Source organism: Delphinapterus leucas, chromosome 3, assembly GCF_059928025.1.
Source record: "Delphinapterus leucas isolate spDelLeu-1000000601 "Yukka" chromosome 3, BTC_Dleu_Yukka2, whole genome shotgun sequence".
In the NCBI taxonomy this organism is placed as follows: domain Eukaryota; kingdom Metazoa; phylum Chordata; class Mammalia; order Artiodactyla; family Monodontidae; genus Delphinapterus; species Delphinapterus leucas.
Genome location: NC_143131.1, coordinates 128,710,025 through 128,731,834, shown reverse-complemented (window position 1 = coordinate 128,731,834; position 21,810 = coordinate 128,710,025). Strand labels below are relative to the sequence as shown.

Below are 21,810 nucleotides of genomic sequence, written 5' to 3'. Positions count from 1 at the left end.
TCTAGGAGAGCATAGAAAGATGACTAGGAATGAGCAGAAGGAACCATGAAGGCACGGTCACTGAGCTACGAGGCAAACCAGAAGTGGTGGTGTCTGGGAAGCCAAGTGAAGAAAGTTTTTCAAGGAGGTTAGAGACTACCTATGTCAAATGCTACTGCTTGTTCACGTAAGAAGAGGACTGAAAACAGACCATTGTGTTTAGTAAAGAATGACCATTGATGGTGTTCAAAAGAGCAGATTTGATTGGCTGCTGGGAGTGAAACCAACTCTGTTTGGAGAGAGTTCTTGGCCAACATTATTTATCTGTATCCCAACCCAATACCATCACCACCACCACCACCACCCCGATTATCTATTCCCACCTAATGCCCCTGCACCCTAAATTATTTTGAAGCAAATTCCAGTTATATTCCTAAGGGAAAATATGAAGAGAATGGTGATACAGCCTTTTGTATAAAAAGGAGAGGGTATATGTTTATTGATTGTGTATGTCATATGAGTCCTGCTCAATTTCCCCTTTTTCTCTCCATCTCTTCTTTAAGGATCCCTTGGGTCCCCGATCCATTTCCTTCACACTCTATGACAGATGGGGGAAGTGCAGTCCACAGCCAATTACTTAAGGCGGATGGGAACCAAAGGTCAGTCCCCTGACTTTAAGGTGGGACCAGCTTATGATGCAACCTGTGCTCCAGAGCTCCCTGTGGGATCAGGCTGAAGCTAGTCTCCACCTGAGACTGCATCCTCACTTAGCTTTTCCCTTTTCTTCCCTCACACCCCTTCTCCTGAGAACACTCCCTTAGTAAATCACTTTCTCAAGAAACCCTGTCTCAGCTTCTCATTCTAGGCATAAGGCATTATCCCCATTTTACAGATGAGGAAAGTGGGCTTTAGAAAGATTTAAAACATTTAGGGTCGCACGGCTGATCATCGCTGAAGCCAGAGTGCCAGTGACCACATACTTGACCATCTCACCGCAACCACCACTCAGCAGCACCCACGGTTAGTGAAGCAGCAGGTTGGGGAACGCCATCAAAGGGCCGAGAACACGCAGGAGCCCAGCCTCCCCGGAGAAGCTGAGCGAATGCCTCCCCAGGTTATGGGTACTGGGACAAAAGTGTTGAGATAGAGCTTCCCAGCTTCCTATACCCCTGGACACATGACATGACCTCTTGGGGCTTAACCTCCCTGAGCCTCTGCCTCCTCATCTCTCAGCCAGAAGAGGGTCTGATGGGTTTCAGAGCACTTGGCACACTGTACTGATCAATATACCCACACAAGAGGTGATTCTCATTACTCTCACTGTCCACATCCAGTGGAGGGACAGACCTGGGTAGCATGGGGGGAACATATGTGCTTCGCCTCTCTGGGTTCTTCACTCAGGAAGTGGGAGTTGTTTGGCTTCATGAGGATGTGAAGGGGAAGGGTGACCTACAAACACCTTAAAGGAAGGAGAATTCCTGCCCCCGCTGTCTCAGAGGGACTCCATGAAAAGTGATGACAATGACAGTAAGATCTCTGATTCACTGAGTGCTGTGTGCTTTACAAACTCATTTACTCCCCACTGAGATCCTATGAGGTTGTTATTTTTCATTCCACTTAATAAATGAAACTGAGGCAAGGAGACAGGAAAACTATGCCCAAAGTCACACAAGAATATAAGTGATAAAGCCAGGAGTCAAACTCTGTATAACTCCACAGCCAGTGTTCTTAAAAAAACATTGGGAATTGAAACCTATTTTTTAATAAATGAAGTCCATACTCACACTTTGTGAGTCTAGGCATCTTGCTGCTTCTTTCCTTTCCCCTTTTTTTATCAACACGTATCTGCTCCTTCCCGTTTTTTCTTGTAGCTGTTTCTTTTCCTTCCCCTTTGTTCTCTTTTTCTTCTATTTACATCCCTAGACATAAAGAGAATGAGGGATTCTTCCAGGGAGCCTCCTTTAACTCTAGATTATCAGCGCTGGAAGGCCCCTCTTGGGTCAGTGAGTCCAACCTCTCATCCTTAGTGGAGAAACTGAGGCCTAGAGAGGAGGGGCAATGCACCCAGAGTCACAAACGTCATGTGTCTCTTGGTTCTGGCTTCCCAGCCCTTGGCCCCCACATACATGGCAGTTACAAAATAGCACATGTAGAATGAGCACATTTGGTTAAGGAAAAAACAAAAACACCCAGGGTACACAACACGGTCTCTGTATACATAGCTGCATTACATGTATTTAAGATGGTGTGGTATAAAAATGTTCATGAAGTCCTACTTCGTATGCAGAATTTCGAGTATTTAGAATCCTACCCAAATTTAAACTTTCACGAGGTATCTCGTAATAGCCTGACTGATGTTCAAAAGAGTGAACTGTAAAGTGTGCTACACTTCAGCTGGGACACAGAAGTGCCCACCCATTTTTGTCAGAAACCAGAGAGAAATCCCGTTGTTCACATGGAACTTCTATGGGTGGATTGAGTAATTATCTGTAGTATAAGCACTCTTTGTTAGTGTAATTTAAAATATTCTGTAAGCCATAACAGTAGAATTCATTAAGTGGCACAGAGCCAAAAAGTTCACTTAAAAATTCTTAATTTGGGGGCTTCCCTGGTGGCGCAGTGGTTGAGAGTCCGCCTGCCGATGCAGGGGACACGGGTTCGTGCCCCGGTCCGGGAATATCCCACATGCTGCAGAGCGGCTGGGCCCGTGAGCCATGGCCGCTGAGCCTGCGCGTCCGGAGCCTGTGCTCCGCAACGGGAGAGGCCACAACAGTGAGAGGCCAGCGTATGCAAAAAAAAAAAAAATTCTTAATTTGGGAATGGAAATCAGAAGTGGCTATAGAAATTAGGAATTGTTATAAAGAAAGCCAAACACCATCATTATGTAACGTGCTGATGACCAAGGAAGGTGCATCCTGTTCAGTAAATTAGCAACGTGGTTGAAATGAAAAGCAGCCATTAAAGCAAGGACCCCACTAAGGGAACAAACAGCAGCTCAGATACTAGGAAAAGTGCTGGTGCCATATCTACACTACAATGTGCCTCTGAGCCAAGCTCTTGTGACTTTTGATGATTAGAAAGGAGGTAATGTTGATAAAATGTTTTACCACTAACGGCTTTGTGGTAAATGAAGTATGTTTAAAGAAAAAAAAAATGTGTTACAAAGTTAAGAGACGTATGCACTCTGAAGACCCAGAGAAAAATTTTGCAAGCTGTCTAAAAAGCCCATCCAGAGAATCCAACGGGACCTCCCTGCCACCAACACTGACACTCTTGGTGCCTGGGAGAATGCGCGAGGGATGGGGAATTCTGCAGGGACAAAGAACTAGAGGGCATATGGGAAAAGATGCCAGCAGTCTGACAACCTGAACTAACCTGCAGGCAGGATTGCAATGACAGGAGCGTCAGGGCATGTGTATGAGAACCCGGGTACACTCCTTGGAATTAAATGCTGCTCACACAGGAGCATATCAGAAGAACAGGCTTTAAAACATATTATATTGCTTTAGTGTAAGGAAGACTTTGCAGTGGTATGCAGTGGCCAATGGCGTACCATAAGTGGGCTATAGGGGTGCTGAGATGTTGATACATTTGCCCCTTGGAGCAGCCAGCTGGGTCCTAACGTGGCCAGAGCTTCTGAGGCAATTACCTCTAGTCATGAGTAGGCTTGTTCTTTTATCCTGAGGATCTATAAAATGTTATCGTTTTCCACATGTGTTATGGTATAAAAGAGATTGGGAAACATTGGATAAGTGGGGTGTTATAATTTTTTGTTCAAGTGGAGACACTTTTGAGAATAAAAGGGGCGCTGTATTAATATTTTTTTAAACATCTTTATTGGAGTATAATTGCTTTACAATGGGAGCTGTATTAATAGTTACACCAGGACACCAGGCATATAGTGGGACTGTTCCAGGTAAACTGGGATGAATGGTGGAGTAGGCAGAATAATGACCCCCAAAGCTGTCCAGGTCCTAATCCCCACAGCCTGTGAATATGTTACCTTAGATGGCCAAAGAGACTTTGCAGATGTATTAAGTTAAAGATATTGACAAGAGGAGATTATACTGGATTATCCAAGTCGGGCCTAATGTAATCACAATGGTTCTTATAGGAGGGAAGCAGAAAGGTCGGAGAAGAGAAGATGCTCCTCTACTGGCTTTGGAGATGGAGAAGGAGCCACAAGCCAAAAGAGTGCGGGAGGCCTTTAGAAGCTGGAAAAGCAAGGAAGGGGATTCTCCCTAGAGCCTCCAGAAAAAAACACAGCCCTGCCAACATCTTGATTTTAGGACTTCTGACCTCCAGCACTGTAAGACAACAAATTTCTCTTGTTTTATCCACAAAACTTGTGGTAATTTGCTAAAGCAGCAATAGGAAACTAACACAAATACTCTTTATAATTTAAGAAGTTTATCTTTATGCTTATATAATTTTTAAAAGTACAAAGATAGGTAAAAAAGAACTAAAAGTGAAATAATTATATTGACAGGAGGAGTGGGGGAGATTAACAGGCATAAATTTTCATCTAACAGCATGTTGATTAGTTGAGAAATATCATTAAAGTGTATTATACAAAGAGATGGAGAACTGAAGAACTAAAACAAAAAACCAATTAAAAAAAAATGGCTAGCCCCAGAAAGAGGAATGGAGAGGGTTAGATAAGGAGACTCTAGCTTTAATTATAAATCCTTTGATTAAAAAAATTAGGGGTTTAACTATGGACGTCTTTTTAAAAATGTGAATATTAATTTTTTTTTTTTTTTTTGGCTGCGTTGGGTCTTTGTTGCTGCGCACGGGCTTTCTCTAGTTGTGAGCGGGGGCTACTCTTTGTTGCAGTGCGCAGACTTCTCCTTGTGGTGGCTTCTCTTGTTGCGGAGCACGGGCTCTAGGCATGCGGGCTTCAGTAGTTGTGGCTCACGGGCTCTAGAGCGCAGGCTCAGTAGTTGTGGCGCACGGGCTTAGCTGCTCCGCGGCATGTGGGCTCTTCCCGGACCAGGACTCAAACCCGTGTCCCCTGCATTGGCAGGCGGATTTTTAACCACTGCGCCACCAGGGAAGCCCCGTGAATATTAATTTTTAAAGTAGGAGTGTGTGGCGGGAAGCCTCCGAGAGCTTACTGGGCTCAGGTTCTCCAAAGCTCTAGCTTCCAATCTACCTGAAACCAACTTACAGCTTCCATCGTACCCACAGATACTCCCCTAACCTCTTACTCAGCCAACAGCTTCCTTTATCTCAGTCTCGGCATAAGACAGCGCCAACTGGTAGGTCCTCCTGAAATAAGGCAGGAAAAGGCAGCATTGGGTGAGGAATATTCCCAGGATTGGGACCAAGTCCTCTAAGAGATCTGGAGCAAACCCACTAAGCCCCTGTAGGGCAGGCAGACCTTGGGGTTCCCTCACAACGGTAACAAAGGACCTGGGAGAGCTGAGAAGAGAGAACTGCCTCCTGTTGCCAAAAAAACACTGATGTAGGAGCCCAAAGGAAAGGGCTGAGGCTAGCTCTGCCATGTACTAGCAAGTCCCTTTCATCCGGGCTTCAGTTTCTCACCGATGAAATTAATAGGGGAAGAAATTCATCTCCCAAATCTTTCAGCTCTGTGCGTCCTTCTTTTCCCTGCTTCAGCAACATCCCTCCCTCCAAAGAAGACTGGATAGGCCCTCAGTCAGCCACAGAATCATTATATATTACACTTTAGAGTTTCTTTGAGATGGTCTGCTGCAACCCATTCATTTTTTTTTTTTTTTCCTTAGCCGCACCACTTGGCTTGCGGGATCTTAGTTCCCTGACCAGGGATTGAACCCCAGGCCACGGCAGTGAAAGTCCTAACCACTGGACTGCCAGGGAAATCTCCCATACATTTTATATATGGGAAATTGAACCTCAGAGAGACAAAGGTGTTTGGTCAGGGTCACACTTGGTAAGAAGTGTGAGAACCTTTGGGTTCTCTTCTGACCCCTCACTTAGACCCTAGGGTTCCGTGGCCATGATTTGCCATATGAAGGTACAGAATAGTACCTGTTTAATATGCAAATAACTTGTGTCTGAGTTTTTAAAAATACAGTATAAGATGCCACTATGGAAAAAATATAACCATATAAAAGAAGATGAGTGGTTATATTAGTTTCCTATTGCTGTGTAATAAATTACCACAAACTTCGTGGCTTAAAGTGACATACATTTATTGTCTCACAGTTTCTCTGGGTCAGAAGTTCAGGCATGGCTTAACTGGGTCCTAAGCTTATAGGGGCTTACAGGCTGCAACTACGTGTTGGCTGAGCTATAGTCTCATCTGGAGGCACAACTGGAAAATAATATTCCTCCAAGCTCGCTCAGGTTTCTGGCGCAACTAATTCCTTTGCTGTTGTAGGACTGAGGGCCCCAGCTTCTTGCTGGCTGTCAGCTTCTTGCTGGCCCTCAGCTTCTTGCTGGCCCTCAGCTCCTAACCTTATGGGCCTTCTAACATGACCACTTACTTCTTTAAAGCCAACTAACTTTGAAGTCTCTAGAGTCTGCTAGTAAAACAAGACCTTATATGACGATGTAATCATGAAAGTGACATTACATCATCTTTGCCACATTCTATTGGTTAGAAGCAAGCATAGGTCCCACCCACACTCAAGAGGAGGAGATAAACAAGGGCATGGATACCATAAATATCAAAGGAGGTGGAATCTTAGAGTCTATCACCACAGCGGTGAAAATAGTGTGTGTAAAAAGGACTGAGGAGTTCCCTGGTGGTCCAGGGGTTAAGACTCTGCGCTTCCACTGCAGGGTGCGTAGGTTTGAGCCCTGATCCCTGTTCGGGGAACTAAGATCCCACATGACGTGTGGCACGGCCAAAAGGAAAGGGGGGTGGGGACTGAAATGTCTACTCCTGTCAAGTCAACTGAGAAGAGGGCTAAGTTTTAGCCATTGGATTTGGCAACAGGAACCATAGTTGCCACTGGCAAAAGCAGTTTCAGTTAAATAATAAGGATGAAAGTCGGCTGAGGTAGATTCAAGAGAATGGAAAATGAGAAATTGGAGAGAGTGAATAGAGACTACTCTTTTAAGGAATTTTGCTATGAAAGGGAGCAGAGAGATGAGAGATTAAAGGTACTATGGTATGTTTATATGTTCATGGGAATGATGCCGTAGAAAGGGAAAGGCTGATGGTGCAAGAAAGAGGGAAGGAAAAAAAAAAAAAAAAAGAAAGAGGGAAGGATCATTGCAGGAGGAAGACTCTTGAGTAGGTGAAGGAAAGGGGATGAGATCCAGTGCTCAAGATAAAGGGACTGAGGACAGGATGAGGATGGCTCAGCCACTTTCATGGGAGAAAAAGCCTCATATATGGATTCAGACACAGGTCAGTGGATAGATTTAGTGGCTGGAGGATAAGGAAGTTCTCTTCTGATTGCTTCTGTTTTCTCAATGAAATGAGAACAATGCCATCGGCTGACAGGGGAGAGTAATGGAGGTTTGAATAGAGAGAAGGTTTGAATAGAGAGAAGAGGTAGGAAATAGTCCTCTTGAAGAGTGGAAGAACCACATAAATAAGACAAAGAGTAGATTTTCCCTGCGGTGCTAGGACCCACCTGAGGTTTTCATAAATTTAAAATGTGACGGGTTGGCAAATCCGGCTGTTGTTCTCTAGCCACATTCAGCTACTTGGGTGTAGTCTCAAAGTAGAGGCAAAGGTGCATCCGGTCAGTGTTGTGGCTTTGGAAGGTGGATACAATACAAGGAGAGGGATGAGAGTGTATGGCAGGGAGACTCCACAACTGACCAATCACTGGGTAAAAAGGGGAATGAAGCTATGAGGGGGCGAAGAGCAGTGGATGGGTCTCAGAGCAGCATCAGTGGACAGGAGGCCCTGACGTGGTCAAAGATCTGGTAGGGTCTGCAAATTAGTGGATGTGAGATGGACCAGTAGGTGTTGGTGAGGCACCCAGAGAATGGGATGCTTGAAATAGAGACTTTGAAAGTAGTGTAGGAACACAACATTGTAAATCAACCATACTTCAATAAAACTTTTTTCAGAATAGTGGTGCAGGTTTTGATAATGACAAGGTCTGGGGTGTGATGGTGGGAGTCAGTGTGTGGAGGACAAACTGAAAGAAAAGGTGGTCAAGGACGTAAGAGGCTGGAGTACAGGTGATTCCTTTATGTGGTTGAACTAATCAAGAATGATCATAGGGAAATGGTGGAGGGAGAGAGAGAGGGTAAGAAAGGGAGAAAGAGAGAAAGAGGTTGTTAAGTAGAAGAGGGGGCGGCCCTGAGGGCTGTGCATGCCGCAACAAGTAGAGGTGCTGCGGACTGCTGTCATGTGTTCCAAGGGAGCTGTGTTAGAGAGGAGAGAGGAAAGCAGCCCTCTCTTAGAGGCCTGCAGAGGAAGCAGTGACCTCAGGAGGAAGCCACATGTTGTTACAGCAGCAAGGCGAAGAGAACATTGCTGTGCAGGGGACTTCCCTCTTCCTCAGGAAAACCTTCCTGATCCCCTTTATAAGAGTAACTGCTTTTGTTACACACACTCAGCCTTGCTAAATTTTCTTTCAGAGCGCTTATCACAGTTGAAATTTTTTAAATTTATGTATGGGAAACCCTGATTGATATTCATGATTTCCAGCTAAGCTCATGGAAGGCAGGGACTGCACCCTGGCCCCGGTGGATCCCCAGCACCCAGCGGAGTGGCCAGCATGGGGGTACTTCATCAGAAGGAGGAAGAGAAAGAACAGACTCGTAGAGCAACTGTGAGGCGTCTCCGTGTTGAGGGTAGGAGAAGCCCATCTATCCATCCATTCATGCTTTTGGCCATTTGTTCTTCCCAAGGAGCAGAGCCTGCATCACAACAGGCGAGGCAGGCAGTGCAGTATTTAAGCTCCTGAGCCTTCTATGGCTCAAGCAGCTGAGAGCTGGGCGTTGCAGCTCCTGCATGCCAAACCTGTGCTTGCTCAACCCCTGCCAAAGCCATGACCGCTCCCAGCCCCTCACCCGCACAGTGCTTGAGCGCAAGAGTGAGGTGTCTGCCTGCCTGGGGCGGGAGGCACCTCCTTCAGCAGCCCAAGGAATGCTCCGGTGGCCCCCAAGGAGTGTCTAGCAGCATCTCCAGCAGGTCTCCTCCTGCCCGGAGGAGGTCAGCGGGATCTCATAAGTCTCCTTACCTCCCCGACAGGAGCTCCTGGGCCTGAGATCTTGCACCTGGAGACTTTTATGGGAACTTTTTCCTTCTTCTTTCCAGTAACTCCAGGAGCTAAATCTTGACAGACAGGCAAAGAGAGATTTAGAGAAGTTGTGTTGGTGGCAAAAAATAATGCTCCTTAAAGATAATTTTTAAATCCTAAGCATAACCCTTTAGGGGTCCATTTACTCAACATTACTGAGCACCTGGGCATCGTGGGGCTACAGCAGTGAGCACGTGACATCATTCACGTCCCTGCCTCTAAGGCTCTCGCAGCCCAGGGAGGAAGAGATGTGCACACAAAACTGAAATAACAGAGAGAATGACATGGGTGAAGTGCCTCAAACATAGTTGATACTCAGTAACTGATGGACAAATTAACTTTTGAAAAACCTGGATTTACATATCAATTAATTTCAATATATATTACCATGTATAACTGAATACCATTCAATTGGATAAATGTATCATCATTAATTTCCCTAGCATTATGACTTGACAAATAGCTTGCTTATAATTTTACATGTATAACTAAGGCTGTAATGAGTACCCTTGAGTTTACATACATGTTTGAACACTCCCTATTATATCCTATAGGTAAACTTCTAAATATAAAATTGATAGTCAAAATGTGCTAATTTCCATCTAATACATATTTTCCACTGTCTATTGGAAAGATTGTAACACACAAGGAAGAGGAAACCTTCAAGCATTTTATGGGAGGGGAGAGAACATTGAACTAGATGGCTTCTAGGATGCTGGACAACCTGTAGTTAAGATCGCAGAAAAACACACTCATTCCCATCCTGCTTTTGTGACTTCCATGTTAGCTGTGTGACCTTGGGCAAGCTCTCCCCAACTCTGAGCCATAGGTAAAATGGTGAGAATAAGTCCTATTGCTTAGAGTTGTTGAGAGGGTTGAAGGAGACAATGGGTATTAAGCTCAATGTGGGCAGCACTTATAACAGGGATTTCTCCCTCAGATTGTGGGCAGGGCTAAGTCTGGTTCTGGTATCCTGTGAATTTTCTGTCACAACTTTACCCATTTCATGGGGAGCTTTCTCCTCAAGAGCCCACAAAGCAGCAGAGGAAGGAAATGTCCTTTATCACTTATCCCCAGAAAAGCCCCAAATTAAGGTCAGGCCACCTGTCCTGGAACCCTGAGTACAATTAGGGCCAGACTTAGCCTCAGTGCCAAGGGAACAAGAGAGAGTAGATCTGAGAAGCCATGGGACACATCAAACTCACCTCTGCTTGGGCGAGTCAGGGCCTGGAGATGCAGCCAGGGAAGTGAGGGGCGAGCTGGGCCACCCCTTTCTCCTGCCAGCATCGCCACATGTCCCTCAGTAAAAACACTGGATTTCGAGGACTGCTTTTCTGCCATGAAACAATGTGGAAAAGTCATAGAAATTGAGAGTAGGAAACTACATTGTAGGTTTTGCACATCCCTGCCTCCCATCAGTCAGGGTTAGGGTAGGAAACCGTATTTTACACAGGAAAATACCAGAAATAGATTTCATAATGGGAATTAGGGGCTTACAGAGCCATTAGGAGGGTCGGAGGAGGGGGCTGTAGACTGGACTTACAGGAAGGATTCTCAGAACAATGCCTCTGAAGTGGCACCTGGGGAGTCACCACCTCCCCCATAATCAGGAAGGCAGGGAAGCAGGAGACCCCTGGAACCACTGTGGTCAGGAACCCAAGGCTGCTGCTGTGACCCAGGGATTGGGACTGGGGCCTGCCGCGGCATGCCTCTAGACAACCTCGAGAACAAAGCCAGGATGACTCTATAGAAAAACCCCTCCTCTCTACAGCCTCTCCTGACAGCAGAAAACAGCCTGAAGCAGCAGATATCCTCCACCACCTTTTGACCTTCCTGTTTTATAGACAGAACTGTAGCTTCCAGGAGTATAGGAGATGTAACTAACTGTTCCCTTTCCAGCCTCTGCAATAGAGGAAGACACACCAAAAAGATGTGGGAATAGAAACTACCAGTCAACCGTGTCCTGCATACCTTGATCTCTGCTTGAATACCCTTACTGACAGGGAGCTCACTACCTCAGCAGTCTTCTAGGGAGAACGTTGGAGAGATCTGAGGACTTTCTTTTTTTTTTTAATTTTAGTATCATTGAATTACAATGTTGTGTTAATTACTGCTGTACAGCAAACTGACTCAGTTATACATATATATATACACACATTCATTTTCATATTCTTTTCCATTATGGTTTATCACAGGATATTGACTATAGTTCTCTGTGCCATACAGTAGGACCTTGTTGTTTATCCATTCTATATATAATAGTTTGCATCTGCTAATCCCAAACTCCCAATCCAACCCTCTCCCACCGCCCCCGCCCTTGGCAACCACAAGTCTATTCTCTATGTCCCTGAGGGCTTTCTTAGATTAGTAGGAAAGCTGCTGCACCATATGGCCTGCTGTTGACCTTCACCCCACCTGGATGCACAGCACTTTGTGCTCCCTTATCTTAATGACAGCCCTTCAAGGAGGGGCAGGGCATGAGTCTGGCTGTCCTAATTTCCACAGAGTCCTTTCAAGCGCTTCTCCAAGACATAGTTTCCTGGGCCCTGACGTCTTAACTCTCACCTTCAGACAGGTTCCAGTCGTACAAGATCTTTGATAAAGCGAGGAATAGGAACCGAGTCCAGGAGTGCAGCCCCACAAGGAGCTGTCACTTGCACTCTTCAGAGACGGATCCAGGGTGAGAAGTGTGGCACCCAGCGCTTGCTGGGATAGACAGAAACAGTCCCTCTCACCCTCGGCTTGTAGAAAGCAAATGAGTGGTACCCCTTGGAGGATAATTTGTTACTGTGAAAACTTTAAAAGTACATGCCCTTGACCTACTAAACCCACTTCTGAGAATGTATCTAACAGGCAAATTCTCATATATGTAGGAAATCATATGTGCATAATTACCCGTTTCAGCTTGGGAAAGAGCCAAAATACTCACCAGTAGGGGACTGGTTAAATAACCCATGATGCAGCCTCTAACAAAATACTACACAGTTGTAAAAACAATGAAGAATGAGCCACAGCTGTTACACACTGATGGGCACGATCTTGTTCTTTAAAAAAGTAAAGGTAGAAGTGAATTTAATACTGTATAAAGGGGTATAAGCGTATGTGGCCCTCCTAAAAGAAACCTGCCCAAGTACAGTCACCCCTTCCCTGGCTCTTTTGAGTCTCAGTTTTCTCACCTATAAAAATGGGTATTGTGGGACTTCCCTGGCAGTCCAGTGGTTAAGACTCCGCGCTTCCACTGCAGGGAGCACGTGTTTGATCCCTGGTTGTGAAACCGTGCACCGCTGATTGGGACTTGAACCCACGTGTTGGGACTCAAACCCAACCTAAACCTAGACTGGGACTTGAACCCACAGTCTTTTAGTTAGAGTCACTCACCTGTGTCTGGACTTAACTGAGGCTCAGGTTCTTTGTGTCTCAGCGCAGAAGGAATTCAGTGAGAGGCAAAGTGATAGGCAAGAAGTAGATTTATTAATATAGGATGCTTGTGAGGGATACAAGCTGGCAGGTGAGGGGGCTCTGCCCCAAGGATTAAGCAGGCTACATTTTTATAGTCAAAGGAAAGTGGGGGAAGGGGAAAAGACCGCCTTCCTCATTCTTCGCGTAGGCTTACATCACAGGCTCCTCCTTTGTATCAGGCAGGAGCGTGTTTGACCCTATGAGGTCACATTAGCACTGTCATAGCGCTTACTCAAATCAGCAGCAGGGTGGTAACATATACTAAAATATGTTGAATAGTCTCAGGTTTCTGTATAATGAGGGTCTCCTACTTTGGAATGTCACCTTTCCCTTAAATTCCTGTCCTTGGTCCTAAGGATCCCCGTCTTGCTGAACTCCACCAGCAGAATGCAGACCTCATTTTTTTCTTTCACTTAATAACCTGGGCATATCTCATGTTTTTATTTATGGCTTTATAGTTAAACAAGCCTGCTTCGTTGCACGACGTTCCCAATAGTTCTTGAGCGATCGTTAACTTACAGTGTCTCCCAAAGTTCCCTAGGTTTCCCTCTCTATCTATAATCCCCTACTGGGACTTCTACAACTACCTGTGATGGATAGAGTAAGATAGAGTACTATCCTACTCTATCCCTATCAGTCGAGGAGCTAAAATCCCACATGCCGTGCTCAGCTGGCCAAAACAAAAAAGGCGGGGGCGGTGGGGACTAACAGCCTACTTATTGGAAAGATTAAGTAATGTATGCAAAGTTATTTTGTAAATGTTAGAGTACTTGACACTTAAATGGTTGGGGTTTTTTTTGTTTTTTTTTGTTTTTTGTTTGTTTTGCGGTACACGGGCCTCTCACTGCTGTGGCCTCTCCCGTGCTCCGGACGTGCAGGCTCAGTGGCCATGGCTCACGGGCCTAGCCACTCCGCGGCATGTGGGATCTTCCCGGACCGGGGCACGAACCCGTGTCCCCTGCATTGGCAGGCGGACTCTCAACCACTGCGCCACCAGGGAAGCCCCACTATTACTTTTAACATAATTATTGGTTGACGATTCTTACGAGTCTCCCTAGGCCATGGGTCTTCTTAGGAATTTGATAAACGTCGTGAAATTGTAGGCAAAGCTTAATGATTAATGTTTGCTTTTTCTCTGAGAGGATCAATTCTTTATCTCATGGAAAAAGAAATTTGTGATTCACAAAAAGAAGAAAAGTTCTAAATTTTCTGAACAGTCTAGTGGAGTGATAACCCTTTAATTTTCCCCTTGTTTTATAAGTCCATATTATCTTCCTCTAAATGCATTCTTATCTCCAGAGATCAGCCCCTAGAGTCTGTCCTCTGCCTTTCCTTCACCAATGATGTTGGAACCTCCACACCCTCCATCCTCTGAAGTTTGCTGTGCCCTCGGGGCTCTGCCATTGTTCTCTGTGATGTTAGAGGTAACTGGGAGAGTGCCCAAGGTCAGACCCATTTCCTGTCTAACATCAAGTGCTTTTATTTTATATTCTCTGTTCTCCTCTCCCAGGCCACAGAACCTAGAGGCTCTTCCTGCAGAGTGGTGGAGAGGGAGGGCAGAGGAGTCTACCTTCTTCGAATCCTGATGCCACTACTGATCAGCTCTGTGGCATTGGTCAATTTCCCTAAGCCTCAGTTGCCCCATCTGTAAAACAGGGCTAATAGTAGAGAGTTGTTCTCTAGATTAAATGAGACAATAATACTTAGTAAATGGTTACTCTAATTAATTACCCTTATCAATGGTTACTCTAATTAATTACCCTTATCTTAGGAAATGTTCAAAAAGTTCTGCTCCCAGGAAATAATGCATAAAACCTTAAGAAATAAGAGACCCTTGAGAATTGCAAGCCCACTTTACACAAAGAGAAAATGGACCTAGAGAGCGGAAGGGACTTGTCCCAGGTTGCACAGCAAACCAGAGGCAATGCCAGGGTGAAAACTGGGCACTGAGCTCCCAGCACAGGGAGCTCCTGTGCCTCACACGCCCCACTGGATGGGGGAGAAGGGCAGTTACAAATTCTTTTTTTTTAAAACAATGGTTAGCATCTTTTTATTTGCAGGTATCAGGAGCACAAATATATATAGCCAGCTAGTATACTACTAGTCTCTAGTGTGTTGATGGAGCCCCTGATAGGAGGGCTTGGTGCCCTTTCTTTATCCTGTTTCTCTTTTCCTTTTGGCTACTTACTGCTGCAGCCTACTCTCTGTAGTACCTTGTTGTCTGTCCATGTGAGACTAGTCATATACTTACATCATTAATATCAAACTAGAGTTCTTAGTACCCCTGTCTACATGTCTTAAATATTTGGAGGTTTCGGGGTTTTCTTTGATAGACTTTGTTTCTTTTTTATTTATTTATTTTATTTATTTATTTTTGCCGGAACTGGGTCTTCGTTGCTGCACGCAGGCTTTCTCTAGTTGTGGCGAGCGGGGGCTACTCTTTATTGTGGTGCGCAGGCTTCTCATTGTGGCTGCTTCTCTTGTTGCAGAGCCCAGGTTCTAGGCACACAGTCTTCAGTAGTTGTGGCACGCGGGCTCAGCAGTTGTGGCTCCCGGGCTCTAGAGCGCAGGCTCAGTAGTTGTGGATCACGGGCTTAGTTGCTCCGCGGCATATGGGATCTTCCCGGACCAGGGCTCGAACCCGTGTCCCCTGCATTGGCAGGCGGATTCTTAACCACTGCGCCACCAGGGAAGCCCTCCATGTCTTTTCATGGCTTGATAGCTGATTTTTTTTTTTTTTTACTGCTGAATAATACTGCACTGTCTGAATATACCACAGTTTATCTGTCCACCTACTGAAGGACGCCATGGTTGCTTCTAAGTTTTGGCATTTATGAATAAACCTGCTATAAACATTCGTGTAAGGTCCTTGTGTTGCCAAAAGTTTTCAGTTCATTTGAGAAGATACCAAGGAATGCAATTGCTGAATCATACGGTAAGGATCTGTTTAGTATTGTGAGAAACCACCAAACAGTTTTCCGAAGTGGCTGTTTCATACCATTGTGCATTCCCACCAGCAGTGTGAGTGTTCTCGTCACTCCACATTCTCACCAGCACTTTACGTTGTCAGTGTTGTGGATTTCGGCCATTCTAATAGGTGTGTAGCGATATCTCCATGTTGTTGTAACTTGCATTTCCCTGATGACACATGAAGTGAAGCATCTTTTCGTATGCTTTTTTTGCTTTCTGTACACTTCTTTTGATGAAAGGTCTGTTCAGGTCTTTTGCCCATTTTTTAATCGGGTTGTTCATTTTCTTATTGTTGAGTTTTAAGAGAGATAACAGTCCTTTTTCAGATATGCTTTTGCGAGTATTTTCTCTTAGTCTATGGCTTGTCTTCTCATTGTCTTCACAAATCCATTTTTGTCCTGTTTTTCATCCTAACGTACCTACTCAGCTCCCTTCCTTCTGCCCACATCGTCATCTCCATCTCGGTCCTGTCAGACTGTAGGTGATAGGCTGTGGCCTTGCACCACAAGGGTGTCCTAATGAACTGTGCCTACCGCTTTTGCTGCTGGTGAGAGCCTCCGAGCCATCTCACAAAGAAGACTTCCTTTGCTTTAGCTCTAGCCCCAGGTTCTGCTGGTTCTCCTGCCATCTCTTTATACACATACCAGAACAAGGCCTCTTGACTGTGCTCCATCAGCCGAGAGTTTGTTCCATCACAAAAGTAGTGTCCTTTTTTCACTTTCAACACACACAGTTTTATTTAATTTATTTATTTTTTAAATATTTATTTGGCTGCATCGGGTCTTACTTGTGGCAAGAGGGCTCTTCGTTGTGGCATGCGGGCCTCTCTCTAGTTGTGGCGCATGGGCTCCAGAGCACGTGGGCTTAGTTGCCCCACAGTATGTGGGATCTTAGTTCCCTGATCAGGGATCGAACCCACTTCCCCTGCATTGGAAGGCGAATTTTTAACCACTGGACGACCAGGGAAGTCCCAACACACACAATTTTAAAAATAATATTGAATATGTGTTTAAAACTCTACAGGATTTTAAAAAATAACCTATTTAATATATATGTATATAAATTATTTATACATAATATTTATAAATATATTAAAAAGGCCTGGACTTAATCACACTACACTGTTAAAAGTAGTTACTTTTGAGGAAAGAAGTGGGAAGGAGAATTAGATTGGGATGAAGTGGGGAGAGGGGTATGAATACAGATGTTCCTTTTTTACGTATATACTTCTGTACCATTTGACCGTTGTATAATAATCATTCATCACCACTATATTTTTTAACTAAATGGGAAAAAAGTCACATTACTTCTCATTTCCTTGAAATTCTGATGTGCCCGTGGGAGTATGAATCCCTGCACTCCTGGTAAAAACTGTTGTAGTAAGGGGTAGCGTGTATGATAATCTTCATTGCTAGCACAAAGACCAGCAATTTTTGTGGTGTCTGGGAAGCAGCAGGGTGTAATAGGAAAATCACTGTTGTGGAGCCAGGAGACGTGAGGTCAGGTCTTGAATCAGCCGTGTGATCTGAGGTGCTCTGCAGACATCTTTAGTCACCCTTACTGACTCTGTTAATTGTGGACCAGCCTACACAGAAAGAGCCAAGGGCCAAGGCAGGATAGGACCAAAGTGTAGGATGTGGGCGATGGAGGCCCTTCAGCTCCACTGGCTTCAGCAGCCAGGACCAGGAAGCTAGAAGTTGCAGGTAAGCACAAAAGGCAGAGGGGCCAGGCTAAGGAGGCCCAAGGGCAGTATAAGATGGCTCATGACCCTGAACAGCATGTAGCGACTCAAAGTCAGATGGATCCTGTGTGTACTTCCTAGAAGATCAGTGCATCCACTGAGAAACCAGCATCTCGTTCACTCATTAGTTCATTCATCCACTTACTGAACAAGTGTCAATCGAGTACCCACTATAGATCAGGCACCATGCTAGCTGTTAGGGAGGTAAGGATAAATGGAACAGGTATGATCCCTACCTTGATGGAGTTTCATGACCTAGTGGCAGAGACAGAAAATAAATAAGAAAAGAAGTAAATGTATAATTATGAATTAGGATAAGAGCTACAGGGGGATGGGGAAAACCTGTCCGAGGACGTGAAGTTTAAGCCAAGATATGAAGGACAAGAGCCGACCAAATGAAGAGGCATGGGAATGGTATCAGCAAAAGGCCATGGAGTGGGAAGAGCTGAGAGTCCTCCAGAAGCTGGTGATGCATCGGAGTGAGGAGGAAGAGACGTAGAAGGAAAGAAGGGAAAGGGAGGCTGGAGCCGACCATGTGCTAGAATGTTATTCCAAGAGTAGAGGAAAGCTCCATAAGGGTCGTAAGCAGAGGAAGGGCATGACATAATAATTTTTTGTTTTTCGGTACGCGGGCCTCTCACTGTTGTGGCCTCTCCCCCGTTGCGGAGCACAGGCTCCAGACGCGCAGGCTCAGCGGCCATGGCTCACAGGCCCAGCTGCTCCGCGGCATGTAGGATCTTCCCGGACCGGGGCACGAACCCATGTCCTCTGCATCGGCAGGTGGACTTTCAACCACTGCGCCACCAGGGAAGCCCCCATAATCAATAATTTTTAAAAGATATCTATAGCTGCTGCATGGATCATAGATGGGCGAGCCAAAAGAAACAGATGCATTCCATGTGGCAAGAGATGGCCTAACACTGAGCAGAGTGTTCAGTGTCCAAGTCAAGTCAGAATTTTCAGGGGTCAGAGCCTTCCTTCTTCAAGCAGATGAGACTGGGCAGCAGATAATGGGATAGGGAGGCCAAGGCAGGCCCTCGGCTCCATAACTACCTGGACACAGAGGTTCTGCCTGGGAACACACCTGGACCATGTAAAAAGAGCCTGCCAGGGCATTCCTGCCTCTTCTTGAGCAGCAGGAGGTCTGAGGCTGCCACAAGGCTTCCTACCTATGGCTGTGGGTAGCAAGGGCACCCAGGCAAGACAGGTGAGGCAGAGGGTAATAACTCCAGCACAGTGAGTAGCCCCATTTTCTCTCTGCCTTTCTTCTTTTTATAACCAATAATCTTCTCCTCCCAACACCCACATGCAATCATGTTCTTCCTCCTGCTTGTGGACTAGCTGGGATTCTTCTTTGTGTTCCTCATGTTTGTGGTAGATAAGTGTAAACAGGCAGGGCAAAGCCCTGGAGCAGAATTGCAAGATGGCAGGAGATATGCCAGCTTGAGCTTCCAGCAGCTCCCTCCCAATCAACCAAGTTAGTGAAAGCCTAAACAATTGAGCCTTTGCTTTTGAAAGCCTAAACAATTCAGTCCTTATCTCAAAGCAGCAACAGATAAAACCCGAGCATACCTTTTCTACTTGAGAATCTTCAAGGTCTCCCTACCGCACAGGATATATTCTAATCTGGCTCATAAGGCTTTGGGCGACCTGGCCCCCACCTAGCATCCAGCCTGATTTTCCACTTCTCTTCTGTATGTGTCCTATGCTCCAAAACGTGAGTTCTCTAGTGCTCCCACATATATCTCCTCTTTCCCACAACTGAGCCTTTACTTCTGCTGTTCTTCTCACATGCAGTGTCCTTCCTCCTCCACTCTCTCTCTCCGAATATCTAAATCAGGGGTCCCCAACGCCCGGGCCACGGACAGGTACCGGTCCGTGGCCTGTTAGGAACCAGGCCACACAGCAGGAGGTGAGTGGCGGGTGAGCGAGCGAAGCTTCTTCTGTATTTACAGCTGCTCCCCATCACTCGCATTACCACCTGAGCTCCGCCTCCTGTCAGATCAACGGCAGCATTAGATTCTCATAGCAGCGCGAACCCTGCTGTGAACTGTGCACGTGAGGGATCTAGGTTGCGCGCTCCATATGAGAATCTAATGCCTGATGATCTTCAGTGGAGCTGAGGTGGTGATGCTAGCGCTGGCAGCGGCTGCAAATACAGATTATCATTAGCAGAGAGGTTCGACTGCATAGAGACCATAGTAAATCAATTGCTTGCAGACTCATATCAAAACCCTATCGGTGAGTGGCAAGTGACAATTAAGCTGCATCTGGTGGCAAGTGAGTTGATGTACTTCAGTTGTACAGCTGCATCTGATGGCAGGCTTTAAGTCAGAATCTGACACTTATTTTAGCTCGGGTGTGGCCTGCCCATTATTTTCTTTACCACTTCCATCCACGCCTCTTTCCCACACTGCACACTTGTCTCAGTCACAGTTTTGGTAAGTCCACAAGCTAACCCTAGCCAAAATGAGTGAAAAACAAATGTCGCTGGGGAGCTTCTTTGAAAAGGGGGAAAGACCCAATGATGAGACAGCAGAAGACTCTAAGACCTCCAACAAAAAGAAAGCTGCATTTAAAAGAAAATACCAAGAGTCCTACTTAAATTACAGGTTCATTGCAACAGGTGATTCACATTCTCCAAGACCGCTTTGTATAATATGTGGCAACTGGCTATCCAACAAAGCCATGAAAACTTTAAAACTGCTTCACCACATGGTGACCAAGCACCCTGCATTAAAAGACAAGTCTTTGGAGTTTTTCAAAAGAAAAACACGTGAACATGAAGAACAAGCAATTATTGAAGACCACCACTTCATCAAATGTGTCTGCACTGAGAGCATCATTCTTGGTGGCTAACCGCATTGCTAAAGCTAAGAAGCCCTTTACTGTTGGTGAAGAGTTGATCCTGCCGTCTGCTAAGGACATTTGTCGTAAAAATTTAGGAGAGGCTGCAGTTCAAAAGGTGGCACGTGTTCCTCTTTCGGCTAGCACCATAACTAGACGATGAAATAGCAGAGGATACTGAGGCACAATTGTTCGAGAGGATTAATGAGTCACCATGGTATGCAATCCAGGTTGACGAGTCTACCGATGTTGACAACAAGACAACAATGCTTGTTTTTGTGCAATATATTTTTCAGGAGGATGTTCATGAGGATATGTTATGTGCGCTTTTGTTGCCAGTCAACACCGCAGCTGCAAAACTATTCGAGTCTTTGAATGATTACATGTCAGGAAAACTGAATTGGTCATTTTGTGTCGGTACATGCACGGATGCAGCAGCTGCCATGGCAGGATGGCTTTCTGGTTTCACTACTCGGGTCAAAGAGGTCACTTCTGAATGTGGGTCTGTACACTGTGTCATCCATAGAGAAGTGCTGGCTAGCCAAAAAATGTCACCTGAACTTAACAATGTTTTGCGGGATGTGATTAAAAGTATCAGTCACATTAAAGTACATGCCCTTAACTCACATCTGTTCATGCAGCTCTGTGAGGAGATGGACACAGAGCACACACACACACACACACACACGTCTTCTCTTATACACAGAAGCGAGATGACTTCTAAAGGTAGATCTCTGCCTAGAATTTTTGAGTTACAAGAGCTGCTCCAGAGATTTCTTTTAGAAAAACAGTCACCACTGGCAGCACATTTCAGTGACACAGAATAGGTCACAAAACTTCCTTACTGGTGTGACATATTCAACCTGCTCGACGAACTCAATCTGTCACTTCAGGGGAGAACGACAACTGTGCTGAAGTCGGCAGATTAAGTGGCTGCATTCAAAGCCAAACTGGAATTGGGGGGTGGGGGGCGACAAGTGAACGTTGGGATTTTTGACATGTTTCAAACATTGGCAGAGATTTTGAAAGAGGCTGACCCAGGGCCTTCTTTCTCCCAGCTGGTGCATGATCACCTATCTCAGCTTTCAAAAGGGTTTAAGCATAATTTCCCAACCACAAAAGACCCCCAAAATGAGAAGGAAGGGATCTGAGACCCATTTGTGAATAAGCCAGGTGAATCAACTTTGTCCGTGCTAGAAGAGGATCAACTGCTTGAGATCGCAAATGATGGTGACCTTAAAAGCATGTTTGAGACAACTTCAAATCTCCATACATTCTGTATTAAGGTCAAGGCGGAATATCTTGAGATTGCCACAAAAGCACTGAAAAGCCTGCTTCCATTTCCAACATCCTGTCTTTGTGAAGCAGAGTTTTCTGCAGTGACAGCAACCAAAACGAGATCATGGAGTAGACTACACATAAGCAACACACTTCGGGTGCCGCTGTCTCCCATCACCCCCAGATGGGACCATCTAGTTGCAGGAAAACAAGCTCAGGGCTCCCACTGGTTCTGCATTACGGTGAGTTGTATAATTATTTCGTTATATATTACAGTGTAATAATAACAGAAACAAAGTGCACACTAAATGTAATGCGCTTGAATCATCCTGAAAC

General features: G+C 45.4%; 1 protein-coding gene and 1 long non-coding RNA gene across 3 annotated transcripts in view; one reads left to right on the top strand and one right to left on the bottom strand.

The window, feature by feature from the left end:
- SLC36A2 (solute carrier family 36 member 2) overlaps positions 1-21,810 on the top strand; it is a 75,392-nt gene that overhangs the window by 5,215 nt on the left and 48,367 nt on the right. The window contains exon 3 of the mRNA XM_089909586.1: positions 543-21,716. The gene's annotated coding sequence lies outside the window, so the exon portion shown is untranslated. The remainder of the gene's footprint in view (positions 1-542; positions 21,717-21,810) is intronic.
- The window catches only part of LOC149749697 (uncharacterized), a 30,853-nt gene that overhangs the window by 5,070 nt on the left and 3,973 nt on the right, over positions 1-21,810 (bottom strand). Inside the window, exons 3-5 of one of the 2 annotated variants that reach the window (XR_016392822.1) lie at positions 10,385-10,513; positions 9,120-9,214; positions 4,751-5,250 (exon numbers count right to left, since the gene is read on the bottom strand). This is a non-coding gene — a long non-coding RNA (uncharacterized LOC149749697). Of the gene's footprint in view, positions 1-4,750; positions 5,251-9,119; positions 9,215-10,384; positions 10,514-21,810 lie in introns of those variants that run through there. The other variant, XR_016392821.1, reaches the window with a different exon arrangement.